Source organism: Polypterus senegalus, chromosome 2 (assembly GCF_016835505.1).
Source record: "Polypterus senegalus isolate Bchr_013 chromosome 2, ASM1683550v1, whole genome shotgun sequence".
Lineage (NCBI taxonomy): Eukaryota > Metazoa > Chordata > Cladistia > Polypteriformes > Polypteridae > Polypterus > Polypterus senegalus.
The window spans coordinates 317493126-317506092 of NC_053155.1; positions in this window are offsets into that span (position 1 = coordinate 317493126).

The window sequence follows — 12967 nt, forward strand, 5'->3', positions numbered from 1 at the left end:
ATAAAGTGGGAGCCTTACCAAATTATTTAATTAACTAGCTGCGCTACACAGTTGAAATGTACATAATGAACCTCAACGTTAACATTTGCAGTGCACCATCCATTGGAATGTATTTTGTAATACATGTAGTAATAAAATGTATTGCATTTGTCATTCCAACAGATGGCACCTCTCAGACATTAACACTGCTTTTACTAATCTTATACAAAATGGCATATAACAGAGGCCTACATATTGCATGTGTCTTCCGATAAATCTTCAATTCTCTCTCTGAAATACGGAGTATCTTCGGCAGAATCCATTTCATCGGCAGTAGTAAGCATTTTTCTAATTCATTCTTGTGCTGTCGATTCACCAATCAGAAACTAGATGGCGTGTTAGAGCCCACCCTCTCAACTTTGACGAGTGAAGGTGACAGTTTTATTTCAAGTCGTATTTCACGACGGTTTGCAGGAATGTTACGGATCAAAATGAAATAAATAAATAAGCAACGAAAAACATATTTCGTGACACATTTATTTATTTATGCTATCATTTCACGATACATTTATTTATTAAGGCTTCATTTCATGATACATTTATTTATTTATGCTCACATTTCACAGTACTTTTATTTATTTACGCATTTATTTATTTATTTCATTTTGTCCGAAATATTCCTCCATAATAATGAGGGTATTAGAAATAAACTTGATAAATTAGGATTAAAAGTCAAGACGGAGGTAAAGAATTTAGGAGTAACTCTTGACTCTGACCTGAATTTTAACTCGCATATTAATCAAATTACCAGGACAGAATTTTTTTCACTTAAGAAATATAGCAAAACTTAGACCTCTTATATCGCTGAACGATGCTGAGAAATTAGTTCACGGTTTTGTTTTCGGTCAGCTTGATTACCGTAATGCACTCCTCTGAGGACCACCCAAAAAAGACCTCAATCGATAACGATGAGTGCAGAATGCAGCTGCTAGAATCTTAACTAGGGAAAGAAAATCCGAGCACATCACCCCAGTGTGAGCGTCACTACACTGGTTTCTGGTGCCATTCAGAATTGACTTTAAAATACTGCTGATGGTTTACAAAGCCATTAATAATCTGCCATCCTATATCTGACAAAGTCTTTCATCTTACACTCCAAATTGTAACCTTAGATCAGTGGTTCTCAAACTGTGGGGCAGGCCCACCAAGGGGGTCAGGAAGATGTGAAAAAAAGAAAACAAGAATAGAAAATATGAAAAATACATCTATTGAGTCCAAAACAAATTAACTTAAACTACATTCTGATACTAGAAAAATAAATATAAAGTTAGATAAATGTCGATCAAAGTTAAGTATGTATAATAAAATATGCATCTATGATATATCATTAATTAAAAAAGAATAAATTGGGTGGCCTTCTGCTGTTAGGCACCAAAAAACTGACTAATACAGTGCAGCACTTTAACAATCTGCTAAACAACCTGTCATTGTAACATGACTTTCTCATAGTTTCATTTTAGTGTAACCGTGATAGTCTGTATATGCATTGAATTATCATTATCCCGGGACTTAGTTGTCAGAGGTGCTGCTCCAACCCTAGCAACAGGGAGGAAATGGAAGCCATCGGCAGTAGTTGCGGAGGCAAAGGCTGCCCTCAGACACCGGGATGTAGTGGGGCAGGTCAAACATGGTAGAGGGGGCTTTGGATTCGAAGCAGTAACACCCACATGGCAAAAGGCTACTCCAATGGAGCGGCGGCAAATGGTGGTGGAGGAGGTCCGCCACCAGGAGAAAGCAGCCAGGTGTGCTAAGGTGGTCTCCCAAGCCCAACAAGGCCGCTGGATGAAGTGGGATGGTGTGGAGAGGAGGAAAATTACTTGGAGCAAGATGTGGAGCATGGAGACTAATAGACTAAGTTTCATCATCAGAGCCACATACGACGTCTTGCCCTCCCCGACCAACCTACATCTTTGGCATGGAAAGGATCCAGCATGTCCCCTGTGCGCTATCCCAGCAACTCTCAAACACATACTGGTGGGTTGCAAGACCAGCTTAACTCAAGGAAGATACACCTGGCACCACAACCAAGTGCTGAGATGCTTGGCTGCCAAAATTGAGAACAAGAGAGTAACCATTAACGCCATGCCTCTAGAAGCGCAAAGTATCATCCCATGGAGAACAACCTTCATACGGGAAGGGGAGAAACAGCGGACCAAGCCTTTACTCCCAGATAATGGTCTATTGAACCCAGCCCGGGACTGGGAGTTGCGAGTGGACCTCAACCAGAGGCTCACCTTCCCACCCGAAATTGCGACAACTAACCTGCGTCCAGATCTTGTGCTCTGGTCCATGTCCTGTCGACGTGTCTTCATCGCTGAGATGACAGTCCCATGGGAGGATGCTATCGATGAGGCATTCGAACGGAAGAGGCTGCGATATGCCAGTTTAGCAGCTGAAGCAGAGGGGCTGGGTTGGAACATCAAAGTGTGGCCAGTGGAGGTGGGATGCAGAGGGTTTGTAGCCAGTTCCACCACGAGGCTATTGAAGGAAGTAGGGATCAGAGGGCAGGCTCAACGGAAGGCAATCAAAGAGCTTGCCACTGTAGCGGAACGGAGCAGTCACTGGCTGTGGCTGAAACGTAGGGACTTAACATGGGCTGAAATTGATCGAGTGGTGTCACCATGCTACACACACCCGGGTCTGATCAACCAGGGGTGGGCCAACCCCAGCGGAGGGTGTCTTGTGATAAGCGGCCGAAACACCCATTGAAGTCGGGGCACACAACTGAAGATGTGTCGCATTGGTTTCACCACGCAATCTGTGGCAAATTTAACTCCACTCAAGATGACCTCTCCTTTCAACTGTAGTGCTGAAAAATTAGGGATTTTAACAACTAGTCCTAGTAAGAATCCTATCATTCATGTGCCACCACCACCTAATCAAACCACTGTGATGTCCCTACATTGTTGGATTGAAGGCCAGAAGTCCACAAGATCATCATCATCATCATCAAGTTCTTCCATGTGAAGCCTGAAAACCATGAGGGCTGATTGAGGTCATTTATGTTAGGTAGAATCTCTAGAGGGGGCTGGTCATGGGGTCTCATTGCCTTGGGACCCCTGCAGATTTTTTTCTGTTTTTCCTCCTTTTTTTTGTTTTGTTTTTTCTGTCCTCCCTGGCCATCAGATCTTACTTTTATTCTATGATAATTAGTATTGCCTAATTGTATTGTATTTCTTCATGTTGTAAAGCACTTTGAGCTACGCCACTTGTATGAAAATGTGCTATAGAAATAAATGTTGTTGTTGTTGTGCTAAACTCATTTAAATTCATTTGTTTTTTCCCCTTCAACAAACAACTCTCATTAACCTCAGGGTGAAAAATGGGATTTTAGGAATTTTTGCAGATTTATTAAACACTATCTGTGTAAGCCCATGCTGTAAAAAGCCTGGGCTCTTAGAAACCATGGATTCTGGCACTTCAATCAATCAATCAATAAATCAATCAATCGCATCAGTTGTGCATTACCTGCTAAGCCAGTTTTTTTTTTTCCTCTGTGGTTTTTTTTTTGGGAACGTGTTCGCCTCCATTGGCTGTCAGCAGCCAAGTGGGTTTCATCTCTCTCTGCGGTTTCACTTTGGCGACAGAGTTGCTTTCTTTTGAGCTTCGTGATTTAAGTTGGGACTGACTTACCAGCTTTTTGAGCTTCATGCTGTAACCTTGTACTACCAGGACAGACCGACAGACACACATAGATGTTTATATACAAGATAATAAAAAAAAGAAATGTGTTACTACTCTTACACCCATTGAGGGGCGTAGTGCCATGCCTGACCCTGCGCTCTAATCCAACAATAGTCAGGCAAAAATACAATTTCCCACTTGAGGGATTACAATAGCATATCAAATCAAATCAAAAGAAGAGGTGATGCAACACAGTGGCAAACAGGTCCCCGTCCCGGCATTTCTGAAACATATTACTGGCATCACATTCAACATTTAAAAGAAATGTAAATAAATACAATAAATCCCAATCCAAAGCTGGTTTTTGACATCAGCAACTGTGCAGTCCTGGATACACAATACCTTCTCCTGAGCATCTCACAAATGATGCTGGTAGGTGGGAAGAGAGCAGAGGAACCAGAAGAGCATTATTAGAAGGTGAGGCTTGGAAGACATGATGGCTTGTCCAGTAGCTGGGCGTCTTCTTGGCTGTAGACTGAAGTGGAGAATAGATGTAGTAGGTGGCTGTGTAGTGCTCTCTTCTTTGCTTTGTGTACCCTTCAGGTGGATGCCGCACATTGGTGGTGGTTGAAGTGGCTCTCCTCCTCTGTAAAGAATGGCTTGAAAATGCAATGTCTTCTTCTTCTTGGATTTTTGAATAGAAAGACTATGCTTGTGCTGTGACAGTATAATGTATATTTATACAAATCCGTGTGTGTAATACTTCTACTTAATAATAATAATAATAATAATAATAATAATAATAATTTTATTTATATATATATATTTATCAAGAAATGGTATTATTCTGTTTGTTAAAAGGAGTGGGCTTCAGTTTTCTTAATGTAAATCTAATGGCCAGAGACCCCCCTTCTACAAAGAAAGGTTAAGAAAATAAAGTGGGAGCCTTACCAAATTATTTAATTAACTAGCTGCGCTACACAGTTGAAATGTACATAATGAACCTCAACGTTAACATTTGCAGTGCACCATCCATTGGAATGTATTTTGTAATACATGTAGTAATAAAATGTATTGCATTTGTCATTCCAACAGATGGCACATCTCAGACATTAACACTGCTTTTACTAATCTTATACAAAATGGCATATAACAGAGGCCTACATATTGCATGTGTCATCCCAGCAGATGGTGCATCACAAACATTTGTAGTAATGCATGAGATGTGCAATCTGTTGGAATGACAGAGACAGCAACTGACAAACACATAGATACACAGACACTTTTATATAGATTCTATATTGATATTTCAGTGGACAACATATATGGGCTGACATGCATGGTTTATGGGACTGTACTTGACTGGGAAGGAGAGTCTGTAGTCTGGGAGAAACGATGTAACAAGACTATATCATATAGTGCCTTTCACATCTATCTATCTATCTATCTATCTATCTATCTATCTATCTATCTATCTATCTATCTATCTATCTATCTATCTATCTATCTATTATATAATGCCTTTCATATCTATCTATCTATCTATCTATCTATCTATCTATCTATCTATCTATCTATCTATCTATCTATCTATTATATAATGCCTTTCATATCTATCTATCTATCTATCTATCTATTATATAATGCCTTTCATATCTATCTATCTATCTATTATATAGCACCTTTCACTTCTATCTATCTATCTATCTATCTATCTATCTATCTGTTGTATAGTGCCTTTCACGTCTATCTATCTATCTATTTATTATATAGCACCTTTCACTTCTATCTATCTATCTATCTATCTATCTATCTATCTATCTATCTATCTATTATATAATGCCTTTCATATCTATCTATCTATCTATCTATCTATCTATCTATCTATCTATCTATCTATCTATCTATCTATCTATCTATTATATAATGCCTTTCATATCTATCTATCTATCTATCTGCTTCCTTCCTGTTTCGCTGTCGCAGTGCTTGTTGGGAGTTTGTGTTGGCGCGGATGGCGGTTGTGGGGTGTGAGAGTGGATCCTGAGGTATGTGTTGTTTTGTTTAAACTTTAAATCAATATTCTTTTCTTTTCCAATTTTCTTACTTTTCTTTCTAAGTGTTGGTGGAAAACTTTGAAAACTACTTATTGTGTGGCTTTAGGCCACGGCAGCCACTATGGCTGCAGGTTTGGAAATGTTGACTCGCCGGCATGGCGTTAAACTTGTGTCGGAGGATTTTATTCCTTTGGAAAGTGGGGTATTGGCCGTAGGAGAAGTTATAGGATGTGCAAACATTAAATCAGCGTCTCGGATGAATGGATCCATAGTTTTATTTTTAAGTTCTGTTGATTTGGTATCGACAATTGTCGAAAAAGGAGTCGTAGTCGATGGTGTTTTTGTACAGGTGTATCCGCTGGCGGCTCCGGCCCGTAAAGTTATTTTGTCGAATGTACCGCCATTTTTAAGAAATGAAGTACTAGAAAGAGAATTGGAGCGTCACGGTCGCCTCGTATCAAAGATCCGATATATTCCCCTTGGGTGCAAAGCTCCTGCAATAAAACACGTATTGTCTTTTCGAAGGCAGGTGTATATGGTGTTTAATCAGACGGATGTGGATCTTAACATTACTATGCGGTTTAGGCTTGACGGTCACGACTACGTTATTTTTGTTACTTCTGACCAGATGAAATGTTTAGCGTGTGGCAGTGGAGGGCATTTAGTTAAACAGTGCCCTGAAAAGCGGAATCGGACAATGGCACATAAAGGGGGAGAAGACGAACAAGGTGTACAGCAGGCTGGACCCTCCTCAGCCCTAGAAATTGCAGCGCAGGGGGTGTCCTCAGTGCCCGTGAGATCAGCCAGTGAGGGGGCTTCTGTTAGTGCGCTGGGGGAGAAGGGCGCGCATGTTGATGAGACTGTGAACAGTGAGGAGGGGGGCAGTGGGGTTACGGGAGAACTACCTGCTGGTCTGGATGACAGTGTTTGGGGATCGATTGAAATGGAAGAAATTAAAGATCCTGAAAACAATGACGGTTTTAAACGACCGGCTCAAAAGCGCCATTATAATACAGTTGAAGGAGGTTCTCTGAAAAAGCGCAGTAACGTCGCGGCGGAATCGCCTGTTGCTGCCCGAGAGAGCAGCGCGGCCGCCTTTCCCGTCGCTGAGAGCAGCTTTGCAGTTTTAGCAGCTGTGACGGAGGAAGACGCCGCGGTAGCTAGTGAAAGTGAGGAAGAGGAAGGCAGTATTTCTGATTCATCCACGGTGTCTGAAGCACAAGACCTAAAAGACAGGGGGGGTTACAGTGCCCAGAGTATAAAAAACTTTCTATTAGAGACCGCTGGGCGAAAAGGAGTCGATGAGTCCGAATTCTTTCCTGACATTGATCTGTTTGTCTCTTCAGTCCGCAGTTTAAGAAAATGTCCGTCTTCGTCCGCAATGTTCACCTCACAAGAGCTGGTGAGATTAAAGAACATACTAAGTAAACTGAAGAGAAAGTCCAAAATGAATAGTTAAAATGAATAAGAATTGTAGGATTCACCCCTTTCTGAACTGGGGTCTTCTCGTGAATTGTTATTTTATATCATCTTTGATTATGGCCAGTATAAAGATTGGGAGCTTAAATATCAATGGGGGTAGAAATACTGGCAAGAGATGGGCTCTGTTTGAGTTTTTAAAACAGAAAAATCTGAATGTAACCTTCTTACAAGAAACTCACATTGATAAGGAAAACCAGTGGGAGTGGAGCCGGGACTGGAGTGGTGGGATATTTTATAGTAATGGGTCCAATGTCAGTGCCGGGGTGGCTGTGCTGTTGACAAATAACATAAATGCGGACATCTGTGGGTGGATAACATACTGGAGGGGAGATTATTGAGAGTGAAGGCACAGATCCAGGGAAAGGTTTTTAACTTCATTAATGTCTATGCTCCAAATGATGGAAATGACAGAGTACAGTTTTTTAAGAAAGTTGAAGATCTTTTAGAGCAGTGCAGTTCGGAAGAACTCGTAGTGTTGGGAGGAGATTTTAACTGTACCATCAACTCGCCATTAGATAGAAATAACGGGATTGAGCCTCATCCTCGCTCTGCCCAAGAACTGCTGAGAATACTGAGGGGAATGGAGATGGTGGATGTATGGAGGAGGAAGAATGGGGAGAGCAGGCAATACACGTGGGGGAGAGTAAGTGGTGGGGAGGTGTCACTGGCCAGACTGGACCGTTTTTACACATTCAAACATCACCTTGGACTGTTCAAATCGAGCTCCATCACACCCACTGGGCTGTCAGATCACAGTTTGTTAACCTGCAGTGTGCTGCTTACAGCCTACACACCTAAAAGTGCTTATTGGCACTTCAATTCTACTTTACTTCAAGATCAGAATTTCAAAGAATTATTCAGGTTTTTTTGGAATACATGGAAACTAAAAAAAAGGGAGTTCATCAGCCTGCAACAATGGTGGGATTTAGGGAAGGTGCAGATTCGAGGGTTGTGTCAGCAATACACTAGAAATGTCACTAAATGTTTAAAATCTGAGATGGCTGAATTAGAAGCTGAGGTCACAGAAATCCAGAGGCTTCTCGATTTGGGCCCAACCACACAGCTTACAGAGAGCCTCAAAGATAAAAAGAGGGGTCTGGCCCAGCTGTTGGACACCAGAGTTAAAGGGGCTCTGGTGAGATCAAGATTTCAGAGCCTAAATGAAATGGATGCACCAACAAAGTATTTTTTTAATCTTGAAAGAAAAAACTCACAAAGTAAAGTTTTATATTGTTTGGGCAGCAGATGGGACAGAGAAACAGCAGCCAGTGGAGATCAGGGAGATTGTGAGGGACTTTTATAAGACTTTGTATGCTGCAGAGATGGCTCAAGATGACAAGGACTGCCATCAGTTGTTACAGAATCTTCCTCAGCTTCCTAAAGGAGATGTCACAAACCTGGAAGCAGCTGTGACTTTATCGGAACTTTCTGATGCTTTAAGGGGGCTTAATGTGGGCAAGGTTCCGGTATTGATGGGATCCCAGTTGAATTTTATAAAGAATTTTGGGATCTCATTGGTCCAGACTTACTAGAAGTGTTCACACAGAGCATCAGGACGGGTGTCTTACCCCAGAGCTGTCGGAGAGCAGTGATAACCCTCCTTCCTAAGAAGGGAGATTTGTGTGAAATTCGAAACTGGCGGCCGGTGTCACTGCTGTGCGCGGACTATAAGGGATTTTATAAAGCTGGCCAACAGACTCGGACTGTCCTGACTAAAGTGGTGCATCCAGATCAGAGCTACTGTGTCCCTGACAGAACCATTTTTAATAATATTTTTAATTCGGGATATTTTAGCTTCCTCAGAGCTTCTTAATTTTAAAGTTGGCTTGCTCTCCTTAGATCAAGAGAAAGCATTTGATCGGGTCAGTCATTCCTACTTATGGGGTGTGATGAGGGCTTTTGGTTTTGGGGAGAAATTTATTAAAAATATTCAGTTACTCTATAGTGACATTTCTAGTGTAGTGAAAGTCAATGGTGGCTTGTGTGCTCCTTTCACAGTTCAAAGAGGAGTTCGTCAGGGCTGCTCTCTTTCTGGAATGCTGTACGCACTGGCATTGGAGCCATTTTTAAAGGAGTTGCGAAGAGTGCTGAGTGGATTGTCAATCCCAGAATATACAGTGGAGCCATTTAAAGTTACGGCTTATGCGGATGACATTGTGGTTTTCATCAAAAATCAGGAGGATGTGGATAAGCTGACAGCTTGTCAAAGGACTTATGAGAAAATGTCATCGGCAAAATAAACTGGGCCAAAAGCAGTGCTCTGCTAGTGGGAGACTGGGCCGGAATAAGTCCACCCCAGCTTGAGGGGCGTCTGCAGTGGAGCACTGGAGGATTATTATACCTGGGAGTCTACCTTGGCAATGGACACTTTGTACGTAAGAACTGGGAGGGATTACTCCAAAAGGTTCAAGATCGACTGGCAAAATGGCGCTGGATCCTCCCCAGATGTCCTATAGGGGCAGGATGCTGGTTGTTAATAACTTGGTGACCTCCAGCCTGTGGCACAAGTGCATCTGTTTGGAGCCCCCATCACAGCTGATCAAGCAGGTACAGGAGGCCATTGTGAACTTTTTTTGGGACGGTATGCACTGGCTGAGACGGAGTGTGCTGTACTTACCACTGGAGGAAGGCGGTCAAGGACTTATGGATGTTGGGAGTCGAGTGGCTGCTTTCCGTCTACAGACAATACAAAAACTGTTATATTCACAGGAGCAGCACCCATGGACTTTTTTAGCTCGGTTCTTTCTTGACCAGGTTGGACAGATGAGACTGGGGAAGAACATAGTGCTGTGTGAAGTGGACAAGATCAACACCTCACAGTTACCGGCCTTTTATAAAAGTTTATTAAGTGCTTGGTCTCTACTGAAGGTCACAAGGGATTGTGAAAGTACTTCTTTGTTTTGGGTACTGGAGGAACCGCTGCTATTTAACCATCATGTCAGCTGCTCTTGGGAATTACAACATTTTGCTTATAATTTTGCACAGTGCCATATTACTAAACTTCGGCATTTAATTGATTGGGACAGATTTGCTTGGAAGGACACAACAACAATAGCAGAGGAGACAGGAGTGCACTCTCTGCGATTATTAGGAAAATTCTTAGATAGACTGAGAACATCATTGATCAGGAACTATTGTACACAAATAGAAGACCTGTTTGTTACAAAGATTTGCCCTTCCAGTGACTGTGATTTTCCTGCACTTGTGGTGTCCCCGGCATGTGAGTGGACAGACAGTAAAACTAATGGCTCACTGTCCATAAGTAACCTGCTGGACTTACCACTGCAGTGTGTGACAGGAAAACAACTTTACAGAATGTGTGTGACTGTCAACCATCAAACTCAGCTGAAGACGCATCCTGACACACTGTGGAGAGACAAACTCACTGTTTTAGAGGGAGCAAAGCCGGCCTGGAGGTCGCTGTACAGGCCACCATTGGCTCATCGGGTGGGAGATCTGCAGTGGAGGCTGTTGCATGGCATTTTAGCGGTGAACTCCTTTTTAGCAATTATTAGTCCTGGTGTTACTGATACTTGTCCTTTTTGTGATGAAAGAGAAACTGTGTTTCATTGTTTTATGTTTTGTATGAGGCTTCAGCCTCTTTTTACTGTCATCAGAAATCTGACCGTTAGATTGGGTTTTGTTTATAACGAGGTGGGCTTCTTATTTGGGTGGAAGGCAACAAAACGAACAGCAAATAACGTGAACCTGGTGAACTTCATCATAGGTCAAGCAAAACTAACAATATGGAGAACCCGCAAAAATAAGATCAGTGGGGCTGGGCTTCAGGATACCATTGGGGTCTTTAAACAGTTATGTAAAAGTAGAATCTTAGTGGATTTTAATTTTTATAAATGTACAAAGAATTTGGAAAGGTTTAGAGATATATGGTGTGTAAATAGTGTGCTCTGTGAATGTGAAGAAGACGAGTTAAACTTGATGTTATAATATCTCCACACATATGCTTAATTAGAGGGTGGTAGGACAGATTGGTTTGGAAATGTTTTCATAATTTGTTATATTGAATAAGATAATTTTTATTTTTTCTGTATTTATGTGTTTTTTTGTCTGTTGGGTGGTGTTATATACTGTTTTTTAACAATTATATCAATAAACGTTGTTTTTAAAAATAAAAAAATATCTATCTATCTATCTATCTATCTATCTATCTATTATATAGTGCCTTTCATATCTATCTATCTATCTATCTATCTATCTATCTATCTATCATATAGTGCCTTTCACATCTATCTATCTATCTATCTATCTATCTATCTATCTATCTGTTATATAGTGCCTTTCATCTCTATCTATCTATCTATCTATCTATCTATCTATCTATCTATCATATAGTGCCTTACACATCTATCTATCTATCTATCTATCTATCTATTATATAGTGCCTTACACATCTATCTATCTATCTATCTATCTATCTATTATATAGTGCCTTTCATATCTATCTATCTACTTTACCTGTGGAATGTCTGTCTGTCGGTGTATTTCTCTCTCTGTCTGTCTCTGTGTCTATCTGCTACATTGACAGCATTACTCACCCATACAAAGGCTGCCCCCTAAAGAGACAAGTTAAACACAAAGAAATGTAATAATTGTGTCGAACATACATGTCTGAGATTTTAGGCTATGTCCAGACTACTATGTTTTTATTTAAAAACAGCACTTTTAGATAAAAATGATTTCTGACCACACTAGCATTAATGAAAGTATCCAGGCCCACACTAACAATCAAAAATGCGTATGACATAGTCATCCATCTATGTTCCTCAGGCACACATCAGCAGAAGCAGAAGAAGGATGTGTTCTCCATGCTAGATGTGCACTTGAAGCTCGTGTTTACACACGGAGAACACCAATAGGAAATACTAAAAATGCAACAAAATAGTTTTGTTTGGACCCACGATAAGGTGGGATTGTTATTGAGAGAAATGCACAAGTGTAAGTGGCACAGACTGGCAGTCATACCAGAGCAAGATGAATGACATTTTATAGCGCTATAAGAAGCACAATCTGTCACCTTCCTAATCAAGAAAGGGTCACGTGTTGGTCACGAATTAGTGTCTAAGTTTTCAGATCTCCCTGATTTCACTCATGCACACTGCAGTTCTGAGCCGGTGTTTTCAGAGATATACGCCTCTGGATAGCATTTTCAAAAGCCCACCATTTTTGGGGTTTAAAAAACCTAGGGTGGCGTGGACGAAAGGCTAAAATAGAAACTAACACCATCTGGTTGTGTAGCTAGATGAGCCATCCAAGTGCAAATTGTGAGCTGAGTGATGATGCACATGAAAAATTCAGCCTTGATAATGCTATATGGTTGTGAGACATGGACGCTATCCGATGACCTGAAACTCCTTCAATACTGTGTGTCTTCTGAGAACCCTTGTGTCCCGCTGGTCTGACTATGTGTTGCTCATGGAGTCCCGAATGGTGCACATGACCTGCATTGTGAGAGAGTGTCAGCTACGGCACTACAGCCATGTGGCGCGATTCCCCGAGGGTGATCTGGCTTACAGGATCCTCTTTTTTGAGCGGCTGGACCAGGCCAAGGGGATGCCCACGTGAGACTGAACCGTGTGTTCGCCTTGGGGGTTGCCAACCAGGATCCAGAGCTATTTCGTCGTGTGGTGGGTGCAGCAATGGTCTGTACCAGTGCCTGCTCTGAAAGCTGACCTGATGATGACAACTGGAAGCACTGTAATTGGATCTCCTACAGCTCCCTGAGGTTTCACACAAGAACCCCAACAAGG